Source organism: Castor canadensis, chromosome X, assembly GCF_047511655.1.
Source record: "Castor canadensis chromosome X, mCasCan1.hap1v2, whole genome shotgun sequence".
Lineage (NCBI taxonomy): Eukaryota > Metazoa > Chordata > Mammalia > Rodentia > Castoridae > Castor > Castor canadensis.
The window spans coordinates 127,612,022-127,628,189 of record NC_133405.1 but is presented as its reverse complement, the minus strand read 5'-3'; positions in this window follow the sequence as shown (position 1 = coordinate 127,628,189).

The window sequence follows — 16,168 nt, the reverse complement described above, 5'->3', positions numbered from 1 at the left end:
CAGTTACTATGAAACTATAAAAGTACTACACTATGGAGTACTCTGAAGCTATAAAAAGGATGAGTGAACTCATAAAGTTTAAAAGGTAAGACATAAAGCAAGGTATACTGTATGTTGTGAGAGAGAGTTTTAACACATATAACTTTCCTTTTATTTTTGCAAAATTGAAAGAGGAAGAATAAACCAGAAATGAATGAAAAATGGTCACTTCTAGGAGATGAGTGAGGACACAGTGGAAGGGTTAGGGTATGAGAGGGATAGTTCTTTGAGTATACCTTGCAAATTGCTTTGCAATCTGAAGATGTTTTATATTATCAAAATCCAATTAAATAAAAATAGTACAAAAAAAGAAAACACTCCAACTAAATATAAATAGAAACAAATGAACCTACTTGTATGTCAAGTATACCATACCCACACAAAGAAAATAATTAATTCAAGTAACTTTAATAATTCAGTATTAATTGTACAGTGTTAGAAGGCTACGTTACAAAGACAAAAGAAAATAACAAAGAAATCTTTAAAATGTACTCACTAGGTTTATTGTTAGCAACAATATTGTAATTTAAAAACTATTTTATGAATATCGTTGGGGGAAGCAAATAGATAAATTATTAATGGATGTCACAATTTTCACTATAAGATGAAAAGAGATAAGAATATAAATTGAGAAAAAAAACTAAAGAAACTATAATGCTACATTTGAATTGGAAATATCAACATAAACTTATGCTTTTTTCAAAAATGTTTATTTACTAGCTCTGTCTATTTGGAAGAGCCTAGAAGAAATGATGCCTGATAGCACTAACACAGCTAGCACTCAAATTTTGTTTTCTAAATACCATTCCCTACCAAAAGGAACCATGTGCTGCCTTGGAGAAATGGCTGAGCCCAGGTATGGGTCAGAGAAATTATAGAGTGAACTTAGAAGATCTTATGGCAGAGAGGAAGTAAGTTTCTGTGTTACTGAGTTGAAGGTCCTCCTACGTGCCAAATCTGTGACACTTTTGAATAGCCAAAACACTAATGACAGGAATTGATCCTAACATCCAATATGCTACTTATAAATGTTTCAGCAAAAGTAATGTGTACCTACAGAGAGAGAGAGAGAAAGAGAGAGAAAGAGAAGGGGAAAAATAAGAGAAACATTAAGAACATTAAGTGATTCTTGGTGAAGAATAAATTTTTCTTTTCTTAACCTTCAACGATTTTTAAGATAAAAACGTGGGAAATTTGTAAAAAGGTCTCTTTCTGAGTTCCATTCAACAATTCTTTATGGGTGAAGTTATGGGTAGGGAGTCAGTGACACTCTTGGGGTCCCTGCAGTCAGTCTTCAGTAGCAATGGTGTCCTTTTCAGTTTACCCCTTGCTCATCCTGCTGTCTCTGCTGTCCCACTCTGACTCAGCTAGACAGGAGTTGAGTCACCTCCCCTGGCTCCTACTTATACTGTGTTTTCCCTTAAAGTCCAGCTGGGACTCTTTTGAGCCCCTGGCTGGGGTTGACCTCGCAGACCTCAGCCTTGGGGTCACTCTGTTCCCCTGTGTAGCATCTGCTTTGGTGGCTCACCAACTGGCACATGGCTAATGTGGGTTTCCCTCTACAGAGCCACGAGATCCTTGCCTACTATGCCAGAGCTGACTGAGCCAAGGAAAGGCATGTGTCACTTCTGCTGACATTTCATGGGCCAGATCTCAGTCATATGATCCTCAAGCTGTCTTCAAGGGAGGCTGAGAAATTAAGATTCCTGTGTATCCAAGTAGAAATGGTCTGGTAAGTAGAGTCACCCTTCAGTATCCACAAGGAATTGGTTTCATGACCCTTCTAAGACACCCAAATCTGTGGATTCTCAAGTTCCTTACAGAAAATGGCAGAGCATCTGCGCAGAGCCTACACACAGCTTCCCGTGTAACTTAAATCATCTCCAGATTACTAATGCAGTGCAAATGCTAAGGAAATAGTTATTAGACTGTATTTTTGAGGGAATAATGACAAGAAAAAAGTGTGTACAGATTCAGAATAGACACAGTCTTATTTAGAATACTTTGGATGTGTCGTTGTGCGAATCTACAGATGCAGAACCCTGGAAATGGAGAATGGACTATACCTGACTGTAGTCCAACTGTGACATAATTGCCTAGAGCAGCGAGGACACACCAGGACTCCCTGGGGGCTCATACAAGCCTTGTGGCATCTGAGAAGGGCTGAGGGCAGGCAGCCTGACAGGTGTGGGAAAGGGATAGGGAGCAATGCTCCTAATAATTCAGGGTATGACACTATTCATGGTTTCCCAGAAGGCAGCCTGATTGAAAGCCATGGGGCTTGGTGGACACGAAGTCTCTAGATCATTAAAAAGTATTTTGACATATTAAAATAAGGTTGACATAGAGTATTTCACAGACTTTTAATGTCTGGATCAGGTTTTCTTCAAATTTGTCACTATTGTTATTTGGGACTGGATTAGTTTTTGCTGGGGGTGGGGGCGGGAGCAGGAGTTGCCCTGTGCACTATAAGATGTTTAGCACAATCTTTGGCTTCTGCTCCCATAGTTGTCAGTAGCACCTACTCTCCAGGTGTGACAGGTGTCTCTAGATACTGCTAAATGTCCCCTGGAGGTCCAAGTCACCCTGATTTGAGAACCAGTTTTTTTTTTTTATTTCTGTGGACATCAGAATCACGAAGGGAACTTTTGAAACATGTATTTTTCAGACCTCACTTTCAGAAGAAAAGGGCTGATTAGAAGAGCTAGGGGGAGTCTGCCCCACAAGCAAGGCACAAAGCAAATGGCCTCACCTTTGAATCCAATTCTAATTTGATGTCAACCTGATAAAACGGTCATCTACTGTAGAAGTGGTTCTCAAGGGAGGCAGAACTCCCCTCCACTACACCCAGGGGAAGTTCCAAAATGTTTTAGGGTGATTCTTATCATCACAGATGGAGGCCTGTTATAGGTGGATGGGGAACCAGGAATGCAAAGATTCTGAAGTTCAAGGAACATTCTGGAACAACAAACTTTTGTCCCACCCAAGATGCCATCAAATTGCTGTTGAGAAACTGCTACAAGGAGTATAAGCAATTTCAGAGCCACCTCTGTTACCTCAAAGATCTTGTTGGAGCAGGATAGTTGTAAAGCCAGAGATTACTTGGTTCACTTACAACGTAACCTTTCCAGAGGGCTTAACTTGCCCACTTCTCAAAAGCATGCTGAAGACAGATGCTGATACGAGATTCTTTTGAAGTCAGTTTTTCTGGGACCCAGTTTTTTAGGGGCCTAAAACTTACAAAATGTGTTGTGTGTGGAGCTCTTTTTAAAACAGCACACAAAATAGCAAATACAAAATTAGGTATAAACATGAATAATTATTTAGAATAAAAACAAAGCTAGCAATAAATAACCTCAATCAATAAAAATAATAATATTTTACATTAATTATCTGCTTGAGATATCTGTATAATACTTTTTTCCCTTTTTGTGGCTAGATATTTCATGTGACAATAATTTTATAATATTTTCTATAGAAACAATAAAAATAATTCAGCCTTATGTCCATCATGGCTGATTGAAATTTTTTATTAATGATACCTGGGATATGTATCATATTTACCTTCATGCATACATTCTTATTACTTATAGAATCACTATAAGTTTGTGCCTATAAATAAGGGAGTTCAAATTAATTCCATTTCTTTCAGTTAATAAAGAAGAGATACATTGTGTACTTGTAATTGGAAATGCCACATTTCAATGTGTCAGCTTCCTAGTGCTGCTGTAAAAAATTAAGACAAACTAAGTGACTTGATACAACATAAATTTATTTCTTCCCAGTGCTGGAGGCCATCTGAAACCATAGTGTTGGCAGAGTCACACGCCTTTTAAAGATCCTTCCTTGCCTTTTCAAGCTCCTGGTGGTTCCTGGCATTTCTTGGCTTGTGGCAGCATCCCATTCTAATGTCTTCTTTTTTCTTCACATGACCTTTTCCTTTATGTGTCTTTGTGCCCTCTCTTCTTATAAGGATACCAATTACTGGATTTTGGTTCCCTTTTAATCTAGCATGACCTCATAGTAATTACATCTGAAAGGATACTACTTCCAACCAAGGTCAATATTCTGAGGCTCCTGGTGGACATGGATTTTGGGGGGGCGCTATTCAACCCAGTTCATCAGGTGCATCTACCGGATGGGAAAACATCCATTAGGATTAGGCATTGATTAGAACTGAATCACCCACTTACAGTTGTTTGGGAGATTGGTCCATGGTATCAAGCTGTGTGCTTTTCCAACCTTGTTCCTCCTTCACCATCCACATATTTCTGGTACAAGGTGTTATAGGTGCCTTTGATATCTCAATGTGGCTAGGAGTCATATTGTGTCTTGAGTTTTTGGGTACACTCTTGCCGCAGGATCTTTGCTTAGTTTTCCCTCTGACTGCAATGTCCTTTCCCCTCCTTCCACATCTACATGCTGGCTCCCTCAGTTCTTTGAAGGAAATGTTACTATGGCAGACTACTAGCTGTCCAACAAAGATTTATGTCCTCTTTCCATAGAATAAAATTATAGCTAGAAAGTAGCATATTTCCCATTATACCCCATACAAACACCAAGGTGCTAAGGTGTTAAAGTGACCAATGAGCCTTTTAGTTTGGGCACTAAAAGTTCTACATTTCAGGATACCCCTCCACTCTGACAAACAAATAAAGTTGTTTATGACTGGGTTCTGGCCACAAGAGAAAGCGATCACACCATTTTCAGGCCTGATTCATTGCACAGACTCCTCTTGAACATTCCCTCACTCTTTTCTCTTATTTTCTGGCTTTATGTTAACACTCAAGGCAACTTGGAAAGCTCTGTATTGGAGATGGCAGTGTCTATTAGCCTGCAGCCCTGAATGACCACAGGAAACAGATTCCATAGCCCCTCCCTACAGCCCAGTGTTTGGAGCAAGAAACCAACTATTGTGCTAACCACTGGGATTTGAGGCCCTATTTGCTACACCAGTTGGCATTACATTAACTAAGAATCATCTCCTCAGTGAGATTTTCTCAAAATACCTTATTTAAAATTGCAACTACCCCTCCACTCTTGCACTTCTACTCCCGATTTTACATTCCTGCTTTTTCAACACTTATCACCATATTATGTATTATATACTTCACTAACTTCTTTGTCTGTCTCCTCCCATAGAATGTAGGCTTCACCATTGTATCTCCAGCATGCAGAACAGCAGTAGCCAATAGACCTTGCTGTGATGAAGGAAATAGTCTATATTTGTGCTAATACACTAGCCACAGGGGTCTACTGAGTACTTGGAATGTAACTGGTATGACCAAGGAACTGAATTTCTTATTTTATTTAATTTCAGTTAATTTAAATTTAAATAACCACATGTGACTTATGGCTGCCATATTGGACAGTGCAATCCAAGGTCAATAGCTCAGTGTGCTCATCCAATGAATGTTTGTTGAATTACAGAATGAATGAATGAACTTAACAGGCTTTTGCTGAGTTTCTGCTATTTCACTCACACAAATGAGATATTCCTTGTTGCATGGACCAGGACTAACCCAGGTAACTTTTCACTCTTCTCTATGAATTTAAGTTGGACAAAATCCATCTCTAGAATACACTATATTCAATCTGAGTAGGAGAATTCCTTTGTCACTTTTTACAACAGCAAAGTGAGAATGATTGTAGAGAAGGAAATTTCAGTGTTTTAAGTAGTGTGATAAGGGGACTGTTAGAAAGGTTTCATCTCTAAAGAGCACCCTTCTTTCTCCCTTCTTCCATAAATCCTGAAAGTGTTCATTATATTGTGTGAGATGGTATCTGCTCTCTGAAAGTCATATTCTCATCTTCTTGGACACACAGCTGGACCACATTTCTCAGCATATTTTATACTTGTGATCACGTGGCTGAATTATAATGTATATGGCTCCTTTGCAGGTCTTTTGTTTGTTTATTTGTTTTGAGGTGTTCTCTTTTTCTTGAGTTTTCTGTAGTTTCACAGTTATCTAAGTAGGGATTTGTTTTAATTTATCTTGTTTGGGGTATGATATGCTTTGTTTACTTAAAACTCATGTCTTCTTGTAGTCCTGAAATTTTTTCGGCTATTATCTCTTGGAATAGTGCCTCTCCTCCTTTTCCTTTCTGTGACTTTGATTAGACATACTTTGGAACTTCCTCCAAATCAGTTTTACTTCCATAGTTCTCCTTCTTCATCATTCTTCTTTATCCTTTCTCCCTCCCCCTCCCTCTTTCTCCCACCCTTCCTCCTCCTCCTCCTTCTTCTTTCTCTTTCTCTCTCTCTCTGCCACACCTGGATAATTTCTTCACATATATCATCTAGTTCACTAATTTTATCTTCACTTTTGTTTAGATTGCTTTTTTAACCCATCCTGCAATTTCCAAGACTATTTTTCATTAGTAGAAATTTTACTTCATCCTTATCACAGATCTTTCTGATTTTTTCATTTTGTTTTGGGTTTTCATTTTGGTCTCTCTTCTCTTCCTCTTATGTCTTCAATCTTTCAAAGCATACTTATTTTTAGTCACTTTAAGATTATTCTATTATATCTAGATTGGGGTGCTACTCCTCTGGTAAGTTTTTTAACTGTCCCTCATAATGGTTGCATTTTTCTATGATTTTGTAACTATCCTTAGCATGTTTTTTTCTCATAACGAATCCTGTGAATCACTAGTTGTTAAAAAATGGACTTACAAAGGGGATCTGCATTTGTTTCAATTGGAAATTCTGGAAGTTTCAAAGGTTCTAGATTTATTTTATGTTAGTTGTTTGGCTTGAGTTTCCTGTGCCTTAGAGGTAGTGCACATTTGAATTCTACATTGAGTAGGGTGCGGTCCTAAGTTTACATTTCTTGCTGATGACTTATTTCAACCCATAGGCCCAGGCACAAGCCTTCTTATAACTTCCCTTGACCAGAGTTGCTTCTTTTCATAACTTCCCTGGACCCTGGCCCTGGCTGCTCCTCTTGCAGCCTTTGTATCCCCTTTGCAGAACCTCAATGGGACAATTGTCTAAGATGCCTTCAATGCCTAAAGTCCTGTTTCCTACACTACATTAGTATTAGAGCTCCAGTGCACAGCCTGCGGTGCCAGTAACCTGGTGTGAAGTCTTCTTGGGCATCTGTGGCAACTGTTTGGCCTTAATGATCTTTCTTTTCTTCCTGCCTGGCATTTGGGAATTTCCTTTTTATCCTCTTGTGTCAGCCTTGTATCTCTACAATGAAGTATTGGACACAGGCTACTTACGAAGTAAAAAGAGGTTTATTTTGGCTCATGGCTCTGGTAAGTCAAGTCTGAGATTAGGTGGTCCCATTGGTTTGGGCCTCTGGCAGCACATCATGGCAGAAGCATGTGTCAGAAGGAGTCCTCACATCACGAGCTAGGAAGCAGAGACAGTCTGAGAAACTGTGGTACCACAATCTGCTTTAATGGCACACCTCCAAAGATCTAGGTGGTGCCATCTAGGCCCCGCCTCCTAAAGTTTCCACCACCTCCCTGTAGTGCCACACTAGGAACTAAGCCTTTACACATGGACCATTGGGAGACACTCTTTAAAATCATGGCACCTCTTTTAAGCTCATATATGTATTTAAATTCTGGAAGGTATGGTTCTTTTCAGCATTTCTATGTACTAGTAATAGGAGGGCTAATACTCATGAGCTCAGTCCGTATTATAGCTTAAAGTCTGCTGTCAGTTCTTTTTAGAATGTTTCAGAAGGAATCTCCAATCTCTCTTTTCACTGATTTACTTCTAGCATTCTTTTGATAAAGGGATGATCTATGTGGCATGTATAATACAGACTGAATACCCCATTGCCCAAATAAATCATAGACACATAATTTATGCAAAATTGGTTCCCAAAAGATATGATATGTTGTGTGTACTCTTAGTGATATATGATGTAAATGTTAGATAGTAGCTTGAAAATTAGTGTCAGAAAACAGTGACCTTTGCATTCTGCCAAATACGTCCTTGGGAGAAATTGCATTTTTATTGCATTATATTATAATTACATCACTGCAATTATTTGAGACTCTTGTTGGAATTTTAAATGCTTGTGTTTATCATTCAAATATGCATGCAAATTATATATGGCAATTTGGGTATTCTATAAACAAAATTAATTGTATAAAAATGAAATTGAAAGTATGATAATTTGACAATGCTTAGAAATATGTTGCAAATAACAGAATATAAAAGAAATTGTGTGACTTCGAAAGGTAAATCAGACCATCATATTGAACTAAGGGCAAAGGACCACTTTTATTTTATGTATCAATAGTCCAAGAGAAAAATAAAAAGAAATTCCCCAAGACAAGTGATTTTTGGTAGCTTATAAATTTCTACCAAGCAGTTTTAGCAACATAAAAATCATAGCATTAGACCACCTATAGTTTTTGAAAGTAATAATTAAGATATAACAGAAGGCTATGTTTTTCATGTGGAATGGTTCTGAAAATGGTGGAAAAAGGAGTCTTTTTGACTTTCTCAGCTCCATTGAGAAAAAATGCTGATAAGAAAGAAAGACAGGGAGAGAAAAATGCTCGGATTCTATAACACAAACAAGACACACAAGCCATTTTCCTAACTTACACTGTTTAGGAGAGTGACAAAACACCTATTTCCACAAGATGGTCTGTCTTACAAATATGGAACACTTCCCATTCAAATAGTTATCTGGAGCATTCTGGGTAAGTCAGTGAAAGCAGGTAGCAATAGCATGTAAATAAAAATAGCAACCTTCCCCATCCTGAGTATTCATCCGTTGTGCCACTGACACATTGCAGAAAGGATGCCAGACCTTCTACTGGCATAAATCTCACGTCTACAGCCTGCTGCGAGAGCTCCGAAAAGCACCACTTGCAGCATGTAGGATTCCTTTGTTGGTGACATGCAGTTGAAAGAAGGGAATAACATACCATGTGGTATCCTCTGGGAAGGTCTGTGAACAGACTTGGGCTGGGTCCCTGAGCTGTGTTTTCAAGATGTTCCAGATCTGCACGTGCTTTGTGCTGCAACATGCAAGTGGCATGTAAACAAACCTGTGCTGATTTCCAGGAAAGTGCAATTACCATCTTAGGAGAACCGTCACATTTGTCTCAACCCAAATGACTTGGAAAATGAAGAATTGCTGCTTGCCAGGATGGCTGGTAAAACACACCTGATCCCTTGAAGTGCAGACCTATGGACAGCTTCAAAGGAGGCCTAAGCTATGCTGTCAGACACTATCAGTGCTCTGCCTCTAGCCTCTCATCCTAACCACTTCTGTGCCTTCCCATGTGCCAGAACCTGCATTTCCTTGCCTTTTTTGGCCCCTGAGGTCTGTATTGCTCTCCCATGTAGCAGGCTGGAAGTGCTGGGGAATTAACGCCAGTTGCCCATAGTGATAATTGACTTAATATTACACCATTTACTGGTTGCCTTCTCTTTCTTGTTTCACTTTCCTACTTCCCTATTGTGTTTCCTCAGACCAACTCCCAAATTAGCTATGTACACTTGAGTCTTTGTGTCCAGGTTGACTTCTAGAGGGATCCATTACCTTCTTCCTCAGGTCCTGGCAACTCAACATTTTGACAGGCTTCAAGATGGCAGCATTTCAGTAGAGAAGACATATATATTCAAATATTCAACATACTCTTCAGTTATTTTTGCATTCTGTGTTCACATCCATATTTCTAATGTGTCTCTCTTCTGTGTTGCTCAGATGGACCCTGCTGCAAGGTTCCTATGCTTGTAGCTTGCTAGAAGTTCTCTAGTGCCTAAAGCAACAATAGGCTGCCTCTGTATGATGGTGAAGCCACTAAGGTCCAAGAAATTAAACAACAATTTGAGAGACAGTGCTCAAATGGAAGTTGGGAAGCTCTGAGTGGAGATAAGACTAGGATGGAACCTATATATTTTGGAATTTAAAATACAAGCTAAATTTTTTCTTTTATTACTTTTTTTAATGATGGAAAGTCACTCTGATTGGGTCTTGTGGGTTTAAGAACACATTTGATAGTTCCTTCTGTGCCTGACTTATTTTCACTTAACATAATGTCATCTGGGTTCATCTATGGTGTTACAAATGTTAGGATATTATTCTTTTTTATAGAGAAACTGCTAACAATGATGCATTGCTTATTTCAAGATAACTAGAAGAGAGGATTTTGAATGTTCTACCATAAAGAATGATAAATGTAGGAAGCTATGTGTATGCTAATTTCCCTGAGTAGATCATTGCGCAATGTACACGTGTATCAAAACATCACATGGTACCCCATAAACATGTATGATTACATGTCGATCAAAAATAAAATAAAGCAAAAAAACACTTGTGCAAGTAATCATCTTCTTCGCCATCAATACAACGAAGGTTCATTGAGCCCTGAGGATGTAGGAGGCACAGTTCTAAGTGTTTTCCATGTATCGATTTATTTAATCTCTACTAAATGCTATGAAGTGGGCACTTTTATTAACCCCATTTTATGGACAGGGAAACTCAGAGGTTGTCAGCAATCTTGACCATGTGCTTATACCTAAAAGAAAAAGCAGGAATTGGACTCAGGAGGCCTCAAGAGAACTGGGTTAGAGTCATCGGGCCTCATCATTGGTAGCCTATGGCTTAATGGTCACTGTCTCCGGTCTCCACTACTTCTATGACTCAGTGCCCTTATCTTTGGGTCTTTTGCACCTGTTCTTGCCAACCAACTGCTCACCTTCTAGTCTGCTAATCTCTTGGTGTCTGCTGATTCAAAACTTCATCATGATTATGACCACTCCCACTCCTCCTCCTCAAGGCCTTTGCTGCCAGCCTTTTCTCAGACAACTTTCCTCTTCTTCTCTCACCTCCCTGCCTGACTCTGTGTCTATAACACATCCAGGCTCCCCAGCATGACTGGGTTTTAGATCTATTTCTGTGCAGTTTTACTCCTGACCACCTTGGGTTCTGATCACCTATAGATGTGCTATCCTTTAGGCACATGTCCATGTCTGCCCAATCCTGTGTGCCCTACAGATAAAGGCACATGGTAGTAGCAGCATAACTTCTAAATAAGGAACTACCTGAAGGCAAGGATCATTTAGAGGGGCCTACAGGTGCGACTGGTGGTAAGAGGTATGAGATGACCAGCACCAGAGGAGACCAGCGGAGGATCTTGCCAAGAGCTACTGAAATCAGTGAGTTTAAAGATTACTATTATATTTGGCCTTGCTTCCTCCTTCCACAGGCTTGGTTTCTATGGGAATCAGGTATTCCAGAAAAGTTGGGTTGTATTTGAAGCAGGTGGTTGTCTTCCTGCATTGCAGGGGCACCGAGTGCAAGGGAAGCTCTTCAGGGACACACTAACCAAAGGATGTCTAAATCCTGTGCATGTCTTGTGGCCTGAATTGAATCTTGAAATTTTATGTTAAGGTCCATTTTTTAAAAGGGGTAGATAAGGTGACAGGCTTTTTTTTTTCCTTTGTAAACTTTTAAAATTGAAGAATAACATACATAAAGACAAATGCACAAATCAAAAGTGTACGCTTCAATGAAACTGTACAAAGTAAACACATCTGTGTAACTACCAGCCAAATCAAGATATATAACAGGAAGCCTTTCTGAAGGCTCTGGAAGTGCTCATTACCATTCTATAGTTCATAGGTCATAGGATCACAGAAGACACTTCTGAAACAATTGGACCAGCATCAGCATTTTTGCATAAACTAAGCTCCCAGAGTAGCCAAGTGTCATGAGTAAGGCCACGCAGCTAGAGAGCATCTGGATTTTTTTGCTTTGTTTTGTTTCTCTCTAAAATATCAGGCAATTTTTCTGTTGCTCAACTAAGTCAGTGCCTGTGGATAAACAATCCCACCTCCCCACTTCTCCTATTTACTTGTTCTACATGCCACATTAGGTTTTTTTCTTATTTTGTGCTTCCCTTCAGAGTCAAATCATCTACAACTATAATTTTCCCCCAAAGATCTCTGTGTCTGGTACACAGAAAGATAGTTCTCCTCTCATGTCAGCAGCCAGTGACAGCCTCTGGACATGTGACATGCATCAGCAAGAGTGAGAAATTGAAACTCATCTGTCTAAGGTTCTCATTGCAGAGATGACTACCTGGACACCAGGATTGGCTTTCACCTCCATGATAGAGAGTTGCCCAGTCAGGGAGTCCATTTCTCAACCCCCGCAGGGTGGCCATAAGAAGACTGCTTGTTACCAGTGGAATGTGAGTCAGAATACATTTTGCACTTCTGAACAAAGGTGTTTAGGCAGCAAATATGCCTTCTGCATAGTTCCTTTCCCCAGCTACTGACTCTGAGGACATTGAGCCTTGAGTCTCTGAGGGAGACAGTAGAAGACTGCTGACTAAATAAAAGAACTGGACTTGACAATAAACTTAAGAAATAAACAGGTACAGGATTGGTTTACTGCAATTCTAGCATTACCATAACTAATACAGTTACAGCAGGGATGGAAGAGGCAATTATAACATTTCGAAGGCTAGTTTTTAATCATGCCTCTTGAAGGTCATGCCAATCAGAACCCCTTTAGAATTCCTAGGCATTATATGCAGAAAGATAAGGTATTAACCTTTTTATAAATAAAATGTTTCCTAGAGGCACGTACCTTTTTCAAGATTAGTTTTAGGAATCCTCGTAGCTGGGAGGGAAGGTTGATCATCACTAAACAGGCAAAAGCCCTGATTATAGCTGCTGAGCTCAGCTGAGCACCTTTCCTTGCTTGCACTTCCTTATTTGCTGAAACACCAGGCCATCATCTACCTGTATCTGTGATACCTGAATTTATCAATAGAAATGCAAATTTCTCTTTTGGAAAGCTTGTCAATAAAGAAAGTGACCTTTTTTTCTTAGTGTTCTCTGACACATTTACTTATCTTTTTTGAGACTGGGTCTTGCTATGTAGTCCACGCTGGCCTGAAACTCATGATCCTCCTGCCTCTGCCTACCAAGTGCTGGGGTTACAGGTATGTGCTACCACAGCCAGCTCCTCCCTTCTCTGACCCATTTAAATAAGTTTTTCTACAATGGAAACTTAAGAAAACACATGTTAAATACGACAAGAAGCATTCTTTATAATGCTGGTATTTGGGAAGAATGGTAATAAACAACAATGTTATCAATTCATGTTACATATCTACAGCAGAGGCATCAAGACAGTGACTGCTGGTATTACACTGCTGGAATTCAAAGCTTGTCTCTACTAGGTACAAGCCAAGTGATCTTGAGAAGGTGATTTAATTTCTCTGTGCCTCAGTATCTTCTTTTGTAAAATGGAGACCACCTCTTAGTGTTTTGAGGATTAAATTATTTAACACAGGTAAAGTTGTTAGAAGAGTGCCCAGCACATAGACACCCTCGATAAATGTCAGCTATCAGGATTACATGGTTTGGGGTCCTGATTTGTCTGTGGTATATCTGGATTTATGTAAGACTGTAAAAAGAAAACCAGGCAATTGCATCTCTGGGTCAGACCTGGAGTCTTTCTTGTTTCTCCAAAGAATATTAAAAGGCAGTCTCATGGAGTTAAGGAGTAGGGAGTATGTGGGAGATTATCTTGACACCGATCCCAAGTTAAATTAGCACATATGTCTAAGAAGTTGATTAATATAAATCAGAAATTTCAAATGCTCTTCGACTTAATAATTCAACTTCTAAGAATGAATCTGAACATATTTTAATTTATTTCATTTGTTCCAAATACAAAAAAAAGGCTAAAAAAGCAGAAAGGTGCCTTTGAGCAGCAAAATACATACAGTAGTACTGGATTATATACAAAAGTATAAAATAAATACTGCTGAGTCATACCAGAATTCATGAATGATTGACTATATCAATAAAGGAGGGAAAAGAGACAAGTCTCCCATATAGAAGAATCCCAACTAGATTATGTAGCTATCATCCTCAAGGAGGTGGAGCACAGTTTCCCATTTCTTAAGGGTGGGCTGCACATAGTGGCTTCCTTCCAAAGAGCACAGTAGGGAAAGGAGAGGGGAAAAGAGTAACTTTACGGTGGAGAAACCTGATAAACACTGCTTTCTCCAAATGACCAAGGCCAATAGCAACAGTCATAAATCATGTTGATGATATACTCTTGATATGACACAATAAAAATAGCACTCTCCTTCTGTGGTCTTCCTCCTCAAACCCCATAACCCCAGTTTAACCATGAGAAAAACACCGAATTGTAACAGAGGAGAGCCTACAATATACTTGACCAGTGCTTCTTGAAATTATCAAGGTCATCAAAAACAAGGAAATTCTGAGTAACTGCCATAGCCAAAAGGAGCCAAAAAGAATCTGACAGCTAAGTATGATATGGTACCCCGATATCCAGAAAACTGACATTAAGCAAGAACAAGGAAATCTGAAGGAACTACGACTTTAGTATAATAACAGTAGTGTATTAATATTGATTCATTTAACTTTACAAATGCACCCTACTAATGTAAGAAGTCTATAATGGAGAAACTGTGTAGAGGATAAATGGAAACTCTAGTATCTGCTCAACTTTCCTATAAATCTAAAACTTCTAAAAAATAAAGCCTGGTTGATTCTCATTGTTAGCATTAGTTATGATCTACAAAGTCATCAAGAACACTGACTTGATGAAGATTGAGTTATTACCCCTAGCTGGAGCCTTTGGTCACGACACTTTTGGTTCAGTAAATAATCTTGTTTTTTGTGTGTATATTTTTAAGATATCTCATTTGAAATATATTGTTGACTCATTAATATTGAACTCATGGCAAACAGCCGTAACTTCTGCCTGGATGAGCTTACCTAACATGTATTTTCTCTGTGAGGCACATCACAGATTTCTTGTGCTTAGGGACACTGTATAGTACTACAGAACTTGCTTGGGGTGTCATTTTAAGCAGTTAAATCACCAACAGAAAGTACAAAAATGCAAAAACCATGGCACCAAATAGACCATGAGAAGGATACTTGCTTACACTCTGAGAGCTAAAACAAAAAGACAGACATCACCTTCTTTGACCTCTGCTGGGAATGTACACATTGGGCAACTCAACTTTCTAACAGCTCTGTGAATGTGCATGCCCACAAATGGCCACATTGATTTTGGGGGTTATGAATAAATTTTAGCAAGAAGACAAATTTGTGAATACAGACTTCATGAATAATAAGGATCAACTTTTAATTTTTACAAGCCTTTGAATATATTTCATGATAACCTAAGTTGTCTCCATAAGTCTCTATGGATCTCTCATTCTTGAATTTATATAACTCTCTAAAATTTATTTACTTATTTATCTGTTTATCTATTTCACCTACTCCCAACCTGTTCAATATGTTAGCCATTGAGACACACAGTGGTTATGGTACTTTAAATGGGGCTATCCAAAGTGATATGTACTGTAAGGACAAACACCACATTTTGAAATATTTAGTACAAAAAAGAATGTAAACTACCACATTGATAATTTTATGTTGGCTACATATTAAATGAGATTAGTTAAATAAAATATAGGTGGGCTCAGTGGCTCAAGCCTGTAATTCCAGCTACTTGGGAGACAAAGATTGGGAGGATTGCAGTTCTAGGCCAGCCTGGGCAAAAAAACTATTTAGACTTCATCTCAACCAGTAAAAAGCTAAGCATGGTGGCATGTGCTTGTCATACCAGCTACATGGAAAACATAAATAGAAGGATCATGGTCCCAGCCAACTGGGCAAACACTAGAGACCTTATTCTAAAAAATAGCCAAAGCAAAAAGGGCTGGAGACATGGTTCAAGCAGAGTGCTTGCCTAGCAAGGACAAAACTCTGAGTTCAAAAATGCAGTACTTCCAATATATATATTCTAATTACTTTCACCTGTTTCTTTTGAATTTTATAATGTGGCTATTAGAAATTCTAAAATTATATATGCGGCTTGCATTTTGCCTCTATTGGACTGTGTAAACTAAAGGGGAAAATGAATTCCATCAAAATCTTAGTAGCATGGGTAGAACATAGGGCTACAGAATTATTTCATCCTTGGAGGGACCATTGAACAACCTCCTTTTAGGAAGCTGAGGCTCAGGGCCTTGTCTGAGCTCACTCAACCAATTGTTAGCAGAACAGGACTCACACTCCACTCTCTTGTTCTCCTGTCAAATCTCTTTCCTCTTAATCTTTTTTCCTGTGTGCCCCTACCCA